The sequence below is a fragment of the Pan troglodytes genome, chromosome 11, assembly GCF_028858775.2.
Source record: "Pan troglodytes isolate AG18354 chromosome 11, NHGRI_mPanTro3-v2.0_pri, whole genome shotgun sequence".
Lineage (NCBI taxonomy): Eukaryota > Metazoa > Chordata > Mammalia > Primates > Hominidae > Pan > Pan troglodytes.
This window is the reverse complement of record NC_072409.2, coordinates 80,441,363-80,455,929: the sequence shown is the minus strand read 5'-3', so window position 1 is coordinate 80,455,929 and position 14,567 is coordinate 80,441,363. Positions and strand designations below refer to the sequence as shown.

At 44.0% G+C, this 14,567-nt stretch overlaps 1 protein-coding gene across 4 annotated transcripts in view; it reads left to right on the top strand.

The window, feature by feature from the left end:
• Positions 1–14,567, top strand: part of RUSC2 (RUN and SH3 domain containing 2) — a 74,630-nt gene that overhangs the window by 43,288 nt on the left and 16,775 nt on the right. The window contains exon 1 of one of the 4 annotated variants that reach the window (XM_016960807.3): positions 6,202–8,560. The exons of the other annotated variants lie outside the window; for them this stretch is intronic. The gene's annotated coding sequence lies outside the window, so the exon portion shown is untranslated. Of the gene's footprint in view, positions 1–6,201; positions 8,561–14,567 lie in introns of those variants that run through there. 4 annotated transcript variants of the gene reach the window in all.

Below are 14,567 nucleotides of genomic sequence, written 5' to 3'. Positions count from 1 at the left end.
TTTGGGGGTTTTTTGGTTGTTTTTTGTTTCTGTTTTTTATGAGACTGGGTCTCACTCTGTCGCCCAGGCTGGAGTATAGTGGTGCGATCTCTGCTCACTGCAACCTCTGCCTCCTGGGTTCATGTGATTATCCTGCCTCAGCCTCCCAAGCAGCTGGGATTACACACACACACCACCACACCTGGCTAATTTTTGTATTTTTGTAGAGACAGGGTTTCACCATGTTGGCCAGGCTGGTCTCGAACTCCTGACCTCAAGTGATCTGCCTGCCTCAGCCTCCCAAAGTGCTGGGATTACAGGTGTGAGCCACTGCGCCTGGCTGGTAGAAAGGAACTTTGAACGCCACATTAAAGAATTTGGGGCCGGGAGCAGTAGCTCACGCCTGTAATCCCAGCACTTTGGGAGGCCGAGGCGGGTGGATCACAAGGTCAGGAGATCGAGACCATCCTGGCTAACACGGTGAAACCCCGTCTCCACTAAAAAATACAAAAAAATTAGCCGGGCGTGGTGTCGGGTGCCTGTAGTCCCAGCTACTCGGGAGGCTGAGGCAGGAGAATGGCATGAACCTGGGAAGCGGAGCTTGCAGTGAGCTGAGATCGCACCACTGCAGTCCAGCCTGGGCGACAGAGCAAGACTCTCTCTCAAAAAAAAAAAAAAAAGAATTTGGATTTATCCTGTAGGCAGCAGGGAGCCACTGAAGATGTTTTAGTAGTAGAGTGACTTGCTGAAGGAAGTTGAGGAGATTACCCTTGTGCCTGTATATGTGATAGCTGGGAACCAAGAGACAATGAAGGTAAGAAAACTAGTTAGAAGACTATATAATTCAGAGGAGAGGTAATACAGGCCTGAATTTGGAGGATAGAGTAGGGATAGGAACTGGAGAGGCAATAGAGGAAGTGGTTGAGAATACTGACTCTGGAATCAGACAGGTCTTTATCTGAGTCCCAGCTTAGACATTTACTGACTGAGTTACATTGGGAAGATTATTTAATATCCCTGAGCCTCAGATTTCTCATTCATGAAGTAAGGATAATAACATTTAGCTTAGAGAGTGGTTATATGGATTAAATGAGATAATGTAAGTAAGTGTTTAGCATAGTAGCGGAAACATAGTAAAAACAGGAAATTGTTGGGCTGGGCGTGGTGGTTCATGCCTGTAATCCCAGCACTTTGGGAGGACAAGGCAGGCGGATCACGAGGTAAGGAGACTGAGATCATCCTGGCTAACACAGTGAAACCCCGTCTCTACTAAAAATACAAAAAAAATTAGCCAGGCGTGGTGGCGGGCGCCTGTAGTCCCAGCTACTCGGGAGACTGAGGCAGGAGAATGGCGTGAACCCGGGAGGCAGAGCTTGCAGTGAGCAGAGATCATGCCACTGCACTCCAGCCTGGGCAACAGAGCAAGACTCTGTCTAAAAACAAAACAAAACAAAACAAAAAGAAATTAAGTCAATGCCCGAAACATTGGAAGGAAGACTCAGCATGACTTGGTAATTGTCTGAATGTAAAGAGAGTCCAGATGACTCTTATTTTCAAGTTTGTGTTACAGGCAGTCCAAAGAGACCTAATTTGAAATTTTAAAAATCGATTTGGTTTTCGATATGTTGAATTTGAGGTAATAATAAGTATCTGATAGGCTATTGGAGATTTGATTCTGGAAGTTCAGGAAGAATGTAAGATTTGGAAATCAACGGCAAAGGTAATGGGAAGTACTAAAGACTGTTCAGATTGAAAAGTCTTCAGATCTGGACCTTGCTGTAAATTTGCATTTAAATATGGGCCAGGTATTGTTTTATTAAACAACGAAGAAAGAATTATATAAGAAGTAGAACTGGGAGGATTGGTTTATAGAAGACAAAAGGGGTTGGGTGTGATGGCACATGCCTATAATCTCAGCACTTTGCAAGGCCGAGGTGGGCAGATCACTTGAGCTCAGGAGTTCAAGACCAGCCTGGCCAACATGGTGAAACCCCATCTCTACCAAAACCACAAAAATATAGCTGGGTGTGGTGGCATGCACCTGTAATCCCAGCTACTTGGGAGGCTGAGGAACGAGAATCACTAACCTGGGAGGTGGAGGTTGCAGTGAGCCAAGATTAGCCACTGCATTCCAGCCTGGGTGACAGAGTGAAACTGTCTTAAATGTCTCAAAAAAAAAAAAAAGCCAAAGGGAAAAGAGGAGTTGAATAGGAAAGGATGACTGCTGATAGTGTTGGATGATTCCAATATTATAAGTTAAAAATGATAACTGCTTCACACAGTTCAAATGTTATTAGAAAAAAGATTTCTGGTGGTTAAGAAACAATGAAGGAGAGAGTGGAGAGAGAATTTTAAGAGTCCATTTGTTAAGGAATTTTGGTGTCGAGGCTGGGTGTGGTGGCTCACGCCTGTAATCCTAGCACTTTGGGAGGCCTAGGCGAGCAGATCGCTTAAGCTCAGGAGTTCGAGACCAGCCTGGGCAACATGGCGAAACCCCATCTCTACTAAAAAATACAAAAATTAGCCAAGCATAGTGGCGCATGCCTGTAATCCCAGCTACTCGAGAGGCTGAGGCACGAGAATCGCTTGAACCCAGGAGGCAGAGGTTGCAGTGAGCCGAGATCGTGCCACTGCACTTCAGCCTGGGTGACAGAGCGAGACTCTATCTCAAAAAAAAAAAGAAGAAGAATTTGGTGTTGAAAAAAGAAAGAGAGGACTATCTGACGTCCTTGGATTGACATGCAGTGATAGCCTCTGCTTTCTGGTACCCTGACATTCCACCTCTCACCCATACCCCCAGTTATGGGGTTCTCAAAGACTTCAGTCTCTGTGGAGCTGAGCAACACCACTCAAGCTCCTACAGCAACTGCCACTGTTTTTAACAGCTTTATTGAAATATAATTGACATACCATACATTTTACCATTTAAAGTATACAATTCAATTGTTTTAGTATATTCACAGTTGTGCAACTATGACTGTAGTCTAATTTTGGAACATTTCATCATTCCCAAAAGAAACCCCACACCCATTAGCAGGCACTCCCCATCTCTCTGCCTCTCCAGCCTCTGGCAGCCACTGATCTACTTTTTGTCTCTATAGATTTGCCTTGTCTGGACATATCACGTAAATGGAATGAAACAATATGTGACCTTCTGTGTTTCTTCTTTCACCTAGCATGTTTTCAAGGTTCATCCATGTTGGAGCATTTATCAGGACTTCATTCCCTTTTATTGTTCAATAATAATTCATTGTGTGTACCACCTTTTATTTATCCCTTCTTCTGTTGATGAACATTTTGGTTGCTCCTAGTTTTTGACTATCATGAATAATGCTACTAGGAATACTCATATACAAGCTTCTGTGTGGATGTTTTTTGTTTCTCGTAGGTATATACCTAGAAGCAGAATTGCTGGGGTCAAATAGTAACTCTTTAACTTTTTGAGAAACTGCCAGAACTCTTTTCCAAAGTGGTTGCACCATTTTACAGTGCCCTCAGCAATGTGTGAGGGTTCCAATTTCTACACATTGTCAACATGTGTGATTGCCTGCCTTTTTTTATTTTAGCCATTCTAGTGGGGTCAAGTAGTATCTCACTTTAGTTTTGATTTGTACTGCCTAATGATTAATGATGTTAAGCATTTGTTTATATAAGTACTATATAACTTATATAAACAATATATTATAAGTTGTTTGACCATTTGTCAACTTATTGTTGACCATTTGTGTGTCTTCTTTGGGGAAATGTTTATTCAAATCCTTTGCCCAGCCAGGCATGATGGCTCATGCCTGTAATTCCAGCACTTTGGGAAGCTGAAGCAGGAGGATCACTTGAGCTCAGGATTTTTGGACCAGCCTGGGCAACATAGTGAGACCCCCATCTCTACAAATAATACACACACACACACACACACACACACAAATCCTTTGCCCGTTTTTATTTATTTATTTACTTATTTATTTTTTTGAGACAGGTTCTCACTCTGTCACCCAGGCTGGAGTGCAGGGGTGCGATCTCAGCTCACTGCAACCTCTGCCTCCCAGGTTCAGGCACCTCTTGTGCCTTAGCCTCCTGAGTAGCTGGGATTACAGGTGTGCACCATCACAATGAGCTAATTTTTGTATTTTTTTGGTAGAGACAGGTTTTGCCATGTTGGCCAGGCTGGTCTCGAACTCCTGACCTGAAGTGATCTGCCCGCCTTGGCCTCCCAAAGCTCTGGGATTACAGGTGTGAGCCACCATGCCTGGCTCCCTTTGCCCATTTAAAAATTGGATTGTCTTTTTATTACTGAGTTGTAAGGGTTTTTAAATATATTCTGGATAGAAATCCCTTATCAGATATATGATCTGCAAATTTTCTCACATTCTGTGGGTTTTCTTTTGACTATCTTGATTGTGTCCTTTGAAGAACAAAAGTTTTAAATTTTTATGAAGTCAGTTTATGTTATTTTTTTATTTTTTCATCTTGCCAGCAGGAAGTCAAAGTTTTTCTGTTTTTTTCTTTTGTCACTTGTATTTTTGATACCATGTCTAAGAATGTGTTGCCTAACCCTAGGTTATGAAGAATTACTTCTTTGTTGCCTAAGCTTCTTTTTTTTAGAAATGGAGTGTCACTCCTGTTGCTCAGTCTGGAGTGCAATGGTGCAATCTCGGCTCACTGAAACCTCCACCTCCTGAGGTCAAGTGATTCTCCTGCCTCAGCCTCCCGAATAGCTGGGGTTACAGGTGCCCACCACCACACCCCGCTAATTTTTGTATTTTTAGTAGAGACAAGGTTTCACCATGTTGGCCAGGCTGGTCTTGAACTCCTGACCTCAGGTGATCTGCCCGCTTCGGCCCCCCAAAGTGCTGGGATTACAGGCATTAGCCACCGATCCCGGCCGCCTAAGCTTCTTTTTGATAGATTTTTTTTTTCACATGGAAAACAGAGTCTTCTCTTTCAAGCCTATTGAGTCAAGTCTACCCACCACTTATTCTGATTTACACACAAGGAGCATCTCTTTTTTTTTTTTTTTTTTTTTTTTTTGAGACGGAGTCTCTTGCTCTGTAGCCCAGGCTGGAGTGCAGTGGCGCCATCTTGGCTCACTGCAAGCTCCGCCTCCTGGGTTCACGCCATTCTCCTGCCTCCGCCTGCCGAGTAGCTGGGACTACAGGCGTCCGCCACCACGCCCGGCTAATTTTTTTTGTATTTTTAGTAGAGACGGGGTTTCACTGTGTTAGCCAGGATGGTCTCAATCTCCTGACCTCGTGATCCGCCCGCCTCGGCCTCTCAAAGTGCTGGGATTACAGGCATGAGCCACCGTGTCCGGCCGAGCATCTCTTTTTAGATTATTCTTGTTCAACAAGACTTCCATATGCCAAGCATAAGACACCTTCTATATGCCAAGCAGTATGCCAGGTTTTATGGGAAATACAAAATTAAAATGATATTCTTATATACTGGATAATGGAGATGTACAGATGACTATAACTCCGACTTTGCAGTCTAGAAGAGATGTTAAGGCAGATATGCAAAAAAGAACAATAACCATGTTAAGTGACATGATTTACTTAATCAAAACTTCTCAGGGACCGATGCTATTGCTGATGAAGTTTGCCATCAATATGCAATGCAATGAGAAAGTACAGTTTGCTTTTTCTTATAAAATGATGATCATCGATGTAAAGTTTTTTGTAATGATCCTACTTGACAATATAAGAAGTTGGCAATCCGATATTGATCCCCATTTTTTGTGGAAGTTGTTTTCTTGTCTGTAAAATCAACACCTGCAACCACTGGTTCAGAGAACAGATTATTTCTGGCTCTGAGGTAATCAGAGAAGACTTGATGGAGGAGTTGCTCTGGGTCTGGTAGGTTTGGATAATTTTGAACAGGGCCAAGTGTAACAGGAAGGAGAGTCTGAATGAACAAATACAACAGAGTGGAAATGAGCTTCTGAAACATGTTTCAAGGACTGCATGATGGGAAGGCAAGGTTGAGTGGAGTAGAGTAGACAGCCAAGGCTGGGCATGGTGGCTCACACCTGTAATCCCAGCACTTTGGGAGGCCGAGGCGGGTGGATCACCTGAGGTCAGGAGTTCAAAACAAGCCTGGCCAACATGGCGAAACCCCATCTCTTCTAAAAATAAAAAACTTAGCTGGGGCATGGTGGCAGGTGCCTGTAATCCCAGCTACTCAGGAGGCTGAGACAGGAGAATCACTTGATCCTGGGAGACAGAGGTTGCAGTGAGCCGAGATCGCGCCACTGCACTCCAACCTGGATGACAAGAGTGAAACTCAAAAAAAAAAAAAAAAAAAAAAAAAAGACAGCCGAGATGGATGACCTCTAAAGCCAAAATGAGGAGACTCAAGTTGATTCTCTGGGTAATGAGAAACCATTAAAAGGGGCAGGAGGAGTGGCATGTTGAAGAAAGGTGGTGCTTTAGGGAGATGAATCTGGTAGTACTAAAAAGTAAATTGCAAGTGGGGAGACTAGTTAGGAGGTGGCCGAGGTTTATAATGTAACAGTATTTGTGTTTTGTTTCTGGCTGGAAAATAATTTGATCTTTCCTCAAAACCCTAGATCTTTGGCAGTAGTGGTTAGGAAGTAAGTGGCAAGGTTGTCTGTGATGTAGTGAATTAAGCCAAGCACTAGAGGTCTGAGAGCTGCCACCTTCCATAGGCAACTGGAAGCACTGGCTGTCCAGCACAATGCATGACTTAGCCTCACAGAAATTTCAGAGTCAAAGACCCTGGGCCCAGAGCTCTCATGGTAAGAAGCTCGAACTCCAAACGCTTGGTCATGAAGATTGACTTTGCCCTAACCTACAGATGCTTATCCAACCCCGCTTTGTGGTATCAGCTAGGCGAGAGGAAAGCATAGTGACACCATTTCCTCACCTTTCAGCCTCCTTGAGATGACCGCTAATGGTTGGCTATGAACAGCAGCCTCCCTCCTTCCTTCCCTTCCTCACTGTTTCTTGCTTTATAGGATCAAGGGGCCATGGCTGCTCAAACAAGTCAAGGCTGGAGATGGGTCTTTGTGTCTTTGTGTGTTTTTGTTCTTCTCTCTACAATTGACTCAGCTCAGCATGGTGTCAGTGGACACATGGGTGTCACAGGGAATAGGAGAAACAAGAAAGGAAAAGAAAAGTTACATCTCTTCTGGATCCTGAGGGATAGCTGTTATGGTCTTGGCCAGTGGTTTCTCCAAAGGCTTCTTTCTAAGGACCTGAAATCCAAGGGCATGGCTGTGGAGTCCAGATAGTAGTCACCTTGGGAGGAACCCTAGGCAGGGCTAGTGTTTGGGGACCAAGCCCTGCTTAAGACTATCTCTGTGTTCAAGCGTAGCAGCAGGGAGCAGCGGCACAAAGTGGACGGAGACCTCACCGCTACTTCCTGTACAAGTGGCTCTAGCTGCAGTTTCTCCCTTTTTTCCTTATTCCCACAGAATTGGCCCAGAACCTGAGGAGGGTGGAGCAGGGAAGGAGCAGAGGACTCTGTAGGTCTCCAGGCAGAACTGAGATTTTTCTGTGGCCTAGGAGAGACCACTCCCTGTTCTCTGCCTTCCTTTCCCTGGGGAGATAAGCTTCCTGGCCTCTCAGCCTGGCTAGAGGGATTTTGCCTTCACACAAACCCAGCTGGACCCAGCTGAGCACTGACCGAGAACTGATGTATGTGAGAGGGGCCAGTTCTACTTCAGCCACAGCGAGTAGACCTCTGAAGACCCAGGGAACTGAATTGAATACCATGTTAGGAAGAGGGCCTGCAGCCTCCATGGTCCTTAAGACTTACCACCACCCAGTGTACAGAAGCCTGTCTACCGCCCCGTCTCTCTAGGAAGGCCAGTGCTAAGACTCGTGGGCCATCCACTAGGACTGAGTTCGAGTTACTGCTGGCAGAATGGTGACTGGTCCCTGCAGCCTCCCTTCTGGGCTTCAGGAATCCCCTCCCAGGCTGACTGCCCCACCCTGAGGCTAGTCTGGAATCCTGGTTAGAGGAAAAAGCTGGAAAACAGAGTCATTCACAATGGGCAAAAAGAGGAGGGAGAGGTTTCTGGTTAAGATATGAAAGGAGGAGCCTAAAGAAGGAAGGAAGGAAGGAAGCTCCAAGGCTCTGCCCAGACATCTTCCCTGAGATGCCTAAGGACAAAAGAGGAGCTAGACACAACTCTCCCCATTTTTCCTTTGCTGTCTTAAGAGTTCTCCATCTTCCAGCACTGACTGCCCTCTGTGGCTGGCTCCTTTCTCTACCCTCCCCCTTCCCTAGGCTAAAGGGCCCACAGGGACTGGAAGGGAGGGAGGCTGAGTGGCTGTGCTGTGGGCCTGCCTGCTCCTTTCCCTTCCCCCTTCCCTTAGCAGCAACGTCACCACAGCACCAGCAGCCGCGGCAGCAGCACGGAGACTGGGGCTGGGATTGCGCAGCCTCCCTGCATTAGCAACGATGCCATTGTATTAGCAGAAATCAGATCTTAGGAAATCGGCCCAGTTCCCCTGTGTGGTCCCGTGGAACAGTGTCTCAGCTGGAACTGTCGGGGTAGAGCTTGGTCGGAGTGCAAAAGGGACAGACGCATCAGGGGTCCAGCTCAAGGCTCCTGACAGAGGTATGGCTCAGGGAGCTGGGGGAGGGGCAGGGCAGAGATGCTAGGATACCGATCAGCACATTTGGGCCCTGGCTTCTGAGGGTTGGCTTTGTCTTTCCAAAAGGGAGAGGGGGGCGGTGCGGAGGGGATAAAGGGGGGAACATGCGGAAGCACAAGCATTAGACAAGCTCATTGCATACATTTGGGCTATGGTGCAGAGATGGGGAAAAGCCAAGGCTTGGGCTAATGCCATTTATGCTATTTTGTCAAGAAGCAGATCTCATCCTTCCTTTTTGGGCATTTCTAATGAAGCTTCTAGTATGGGTCAGGGATGGGGGAGTCAGATCTAGAAACAAAGACTTAATAGGAGGAGACACCCCTACAGCTACTGTAAGTTTATGATGGAGAACATGCAAGGATCCACGCAGCTTTCAAGAGGAGGGCTGGGAAACCTTTCTCTCCACACACATACATACATACATACATATATACATACATGCACGCATGCACATAGCTATACATGCACATAGACACACATACCATATCTTCTGGTGCTATGGGAGCCACCAGGCTCCAGGTAAGGGTGGAGTAAGAAAACATTGACCAGGGTGCCCCACAGTGTCTGGCAGGGGCAGGGACAGTCATTGTAATGCCTAGGGCACCTGATCTGTTACAATAAGCCTTCAAGAAGAGACCTAAGCATAAGCTAACACTCCCAAATCTACCCTCCTGCCCTCCCCCCTTTGATCCTACCCAGGAGAGGACCAGTCAGGAAAAGGGTTATCAGTCCTACAGAGGCACCTTATCAGGATCTCAAGTCAAGGTCAGATTGCTAGAGAAGAGCAATTGAAGACCATTGTGTTCCCCATCTTTATTCAGAAGGCCAAAAAAGAGGGAAGGGGTTCTATGACTGGCAGAAAGACACTGATGACCAAAGCTAGAGGAAACCTTTCTGGGGGTTTTCCCGCCCAGAGTTGCTCCATTGCTGAGCAGGTAGAAAGAGTTCCCTAAATTCCCATTTCCACACCTGTAATCCCAGCACTTTGAGAGGCTGGGATGGGAGGATCACTTGAGCCTAGGAGTTGAGACCAGCCTGGGCAACATGGTGAAACCCTGTCTCTACAAAAAATTTAAAAATTAGCCAGGCATTGTGGTGTGCACCTGTAGTCCCAGCTACTAAGGAGGCTGGGTGGGAGGATCACTTGAGCCCAGGAGTTCAAGGTGCAGTGAGCTATGATCGCATCACTGCACTGTAGCCTAAGCAACAAAGCTAGACTCTGTCTGTAAAAAATAATTGTAAAAAAATTCCCATTTCTAATAACCACCTTGGTAGAGGGTTCAAAAACATAGGATAATAGGAGATAGTAGTGCCATGTTGTGCAACTATATGGTTAAGGAATATGCTGGATAGTTATGGGAGTGTATTTGTTCCCGGGAAGTGTCTAGGAATGTGAACCACAAGAGCAGGGAATAATGAGCCTTGAGACCATGAATGGGGCAGGGAGATGAGGGCTGGGAACTGGGGCAGGAGGTGGGATTGGCAAGTGTTATCATAGCCTGGGGACAGTATGAAAGGGACTGTAGGTTCATAGAATAGAGAGGCCGGTAGACATAACCTGTGTAAATGGAGGCTGAAATGTGGGTCTACCCAGGACAGGTAGGAAGCAGATGCTCTGGGAGCAGAGTAATTGCAAGGACTTTAGGAAGAGGGTGTGGCCCCAATCATTTTCTTTGGAAGGCCGTTGTAGTGGAAATAATTACAAATTGGGCAGACCTGGGATTGAATCCCATCTCAGATGTGTAAATGTGGACAAACTACTTACACACTCTAAGCTTTGGTTTTCTCATCTTTACAATGGGAAGGATTATGCCTACTTAAAAATGTTACAGTACATTTAGAGATGATATATGTAAATTAATGGCACATAAGTGTTTAATAAATGATCACTTATAGTATTATAATAGGACAAGAGACACCCATTTGGGACAAGGGCCAGGAAAAGGGCTCTCATAGAAAGCTTTTCCTGATTTTGGAGAGCATGACCTCATAACTTTATACTGGCTGAGCCCACCATTCCACTCTACCTGGTAGGCATAGCTAGAGGGCTCATCTTCTGAAAGAGCTGTCTTCTACTTTCTTCTTATTCTGGATCCTCTGTTTCTCCCCCATCCTCATCTTCCATGTCTCTCCATTTAGTCAGGGCATAAAAAGTCTGAAATGAGCTCTTCCAGCTCACTGTTTTCTCTTCACCTTCATTAGAGGGGATGGGCCACTTGTCTTGATGTAGAAAAAGTCACTCCCAGGAAAGGAGCCTGAGATACGCTCTCAGTAAATGTTCTCTGTGGTGTCATATGTACAGTTTACTCTCATTTTTTTTTTTTTTAAGACAGACTCTCGCTTTGTTGCCCAGGCTGGAGTGCAGTGGCACGATCTCGGCTCACTGCAACCTCTGCCTCCTGGGTTCAAGTGATTCTCCTGCCTCAGCCTCCCAAGTAGCTGGGATTACAGGAGCGCGCCACCACACCCAGCTAATTTTTGTATTTTCAGTAGAGACAGGGTTTCACCATGTTGGCCAGGATGTTCTCAATCTCCTGACCTCATGATCCACCTGCCTCAGCCTCCCAAAGTGCTGGGATTACAGGTGTGAGCCCCCATGCTAGGTCTACTCTCATTATATTCTTAACCGATCAAGAAAAAAGGTCAAAAGTTAGGATTCCTGAGTCTCATCTTAATTCTGTTATTTATTCACTGAGTGGTCTTGGGCAAGTCATTTCATTTTTCTGGGTGTATAATTATTTTTAAATTTATATATATAATATAAAAAATTTTTAATTATTTTTATATTATATAACATTTTTTTAAATTTTATAAATATAAAAATAATTCCTTATTTTTAAAAATGAAGATGGCTCTGCCTCCTTTGGTAAGTTGATGTAAGGATCAATAAGATATGACATACATAAAAAGTGCCTTGTAAGTAAATGTGAACGGGGTGGGCAAAGCATGAGTACAAAATCTCATGAGATGCCTGGAGAACTTCCCCTTAGATGGCTGAATTGGAATCGTCTATGGAGGAGCCATTGCTCGGCCTTTCTCTTGGTTGTGTGGAGATCAGAAAGGAATAAGATCTTCTCTGAGATACAAAAGCATAAAATAAAATGAAATCAATCAATGAAAGAGCTTGACAGTTAAAGTAGGATTCAATACAACCTAAAGGTAAAAGCTACAACTATACAGCTTTTAGAAGAAAACATAGGTACATTTCTTTATGGTCTTAGGACAGGTAAAGATTTCTTAGGATACAGAAAGATTTAACCATAGAGAAACAAACTGATAAATTGATCAATTTAAATTTAATAAATTAAAAACTATTTATCAAAAAACACAGTTAAGAAAACAGGGACAAGCACAGGCTGAGAGAAAATATTCATGAGGCATATATCTGACAGAGGACTTGTATCCAGAATAAATGTTAAAACTCCTATAATTCAATCATAAAAAGACTAACAACTCAGGTTATTTTAATGGGAAAAGTAGTCAACAAATAACCAGGCACCTACTGTGTTCCAAGCAGAGTTCACTGTATTGCAGTCTCCAACCTCAGAACTGTGCTCCAGTCTGGGAGCTAGATATGTCAACATCACATTACAATACAATTGTCAGTGCCCTCCAGCCAAGGGCTCCATCATCTCCCATGCTCATGTGTCCTTCATCTCTGATTTAGAGAGTCAGCTTTCTGCATTCTGTATCTGTACATCAGTTTTTCCATATTAATGCATGTATGTCCTAGTAATGGTTTTGTGGCAGAATCATACATTCTTTTATGTGATACTTGTGAATGCCTCTTGAAAATGCTTTAAAAAGGAAGAAAAGGTACTCATTGAAGGTCAGTGATGGCTGCAACCCATAGGTACCCCTAAAATTACTGCTATCTATGTAAGAAAATTCTCCTCGCTTCTTTTAGTCCAGGACTCGGGATTATGGCCAGGACTCCAGGGGAAACGTAGTTATGTATGAAAGGAGAAACCCCCTCAAAGAAAAAAAAATTGTTTAGGCCCAGCATGGTGGCTCACATCTGTAATCCTAGCACTTTGGAAGGCCAAGGCAGGTGGATAACTTGAGCCCAAGAGTTCAAGACCAGCCTTGGCAACATGGAGAAACCATGTCTCTACAAAAAATACAAAAATTAGCCAGGCGTGGTGGCCCACACCTGTGGTCCTAGCTACTCAGGAGGCTGAGGTGGATCACTTGAGTCCAGGAGGCTGAGGCTGCAGTGAGCCATGATCGCACCACTGCACTCCAGCCTCCGTGACAGAGTGAGAACCTGTCTCAAAAAAAAGAAAAAAATTGCTTAAATTATGCATAAAATGGGTATTTATTACATACAAATTAGAAAATACAGCTGAAGCAAAAAGAATAAAATTAAAAATAATCCAAATCACTCAACAGTGATAGGCACTGGTAACAGTTTGTTGCATGTTACAGATTTTCTTCTATGCATACAGACATGTTTATTTACAAAAATGGTGACAAACACCTGGCTAATTTTTGTATTTTTAGTAGAGACAGGGCTTCACCATGTTGGCCAGGCTGGTCTTGAACTCTTGACCTCAAGCGATCCGCCCGCCTCAGCCTCCCAAAGTGCTGGGATTACAGGCATGAGCCACCACGCCTGGCCTGATTTCAGGACATTCTATTTCTATGGATTTGCCTATTCTGGACATTTCATATAAATGGAATCACACAACATCACAAAAGCCCTTTGTGACTGGCTTCGATTGTGCCCAATTTTTTGGCTACTGTGAATAATGCTGTTATGAACATTTGTGTACAAGCTTTAGTGTGAACATATGTTTTCATTTTTCTTGGGTATATACCCAGGAGTGCAGTTGCTGGGTCATGTGATGACACTATGTTTAACATTTTGATAAACTGTCAGACTTTTCCAAAGTAGCTGCACCATTTTACAATACTCCTGGCAATGTTTCAGGGTTCCAGTTTCTTCATATCATCATCAACATTTGCTAGTTGTTATTGTCTGTATTTCTTATTTTATCCATCCCAGCTGGAGTGAAGTAGTATCTCATTGTGATTTTTATTACTCTAATGACTAATGATGTTGAACATCTTTTCATGTGCTGGTTAGACACTTGTATGTCTTCTTCAGAGAAATGCCTATTCATACTGTTTGCCCTGTCTTAAACTGGATCATATGTCTTTTTTTTTTTTTTTTTTTTTTGAGACAGTCTCACTCTGTCACCAGGCTGGAGTGCTGTGGCATGATCTCAGCTCACTGCAACCTCTGACTCTCTAGTTCAAGCGATTCTCCTGCCTCAGCCTCCCAAGTAGCTGGGATTACAGGCATGCACTACCACGCCCAGCTAATTTTTATATTTTTAGTAGAGATGGGATTTCACCATGTCGGCCAGGATGGTCTCTGTCTCCTGACCTCGTGATTCTCCCACCTCGGCCTCCCAAAGTGTTAGGATTACGGGCGTGAGCCACTGTGCCCAGCCTCGTATGTCTTTTTATTGTTGAGTTGTAAGAGTTCTTTATATATTCTGATTAGAAGTCTTTTATCAGGTATATGATTTGCAAATATTTTCTCCCATTTTATGGATTGTCTTTTCACTTTCTTGATGGTATCCTTTGAAGCACAAAAGTTTTTGGTTCTTATGGAGTCCAATTTATGTTTTTTCTTTTGTCACTTGTGCCTTTGGTGTCATATCTAAGAAACCATCACCTAATCCAAGATAACAAAGATTTACTCCTATGTTTTCTTCTGTAACCCTTAATCTTGTAGCTCAGACTCTCTTAATATCTGCCCTTCTACATCTCTACCCATTAGCTCATTAAACACACAAAGGCTTGGAAGTTCAACAGAGGAGCCTGCCTTCCTCTCAGAAAGGGGAGGAGAAAGCAAGATTGTAAATAATTGCTGCTTAAATTTAATACAATTATATTTTAATACCTTGTCCCTCATACGTATACTTATTAGCCATATTTTTTATGCATTGTTTGTTCATG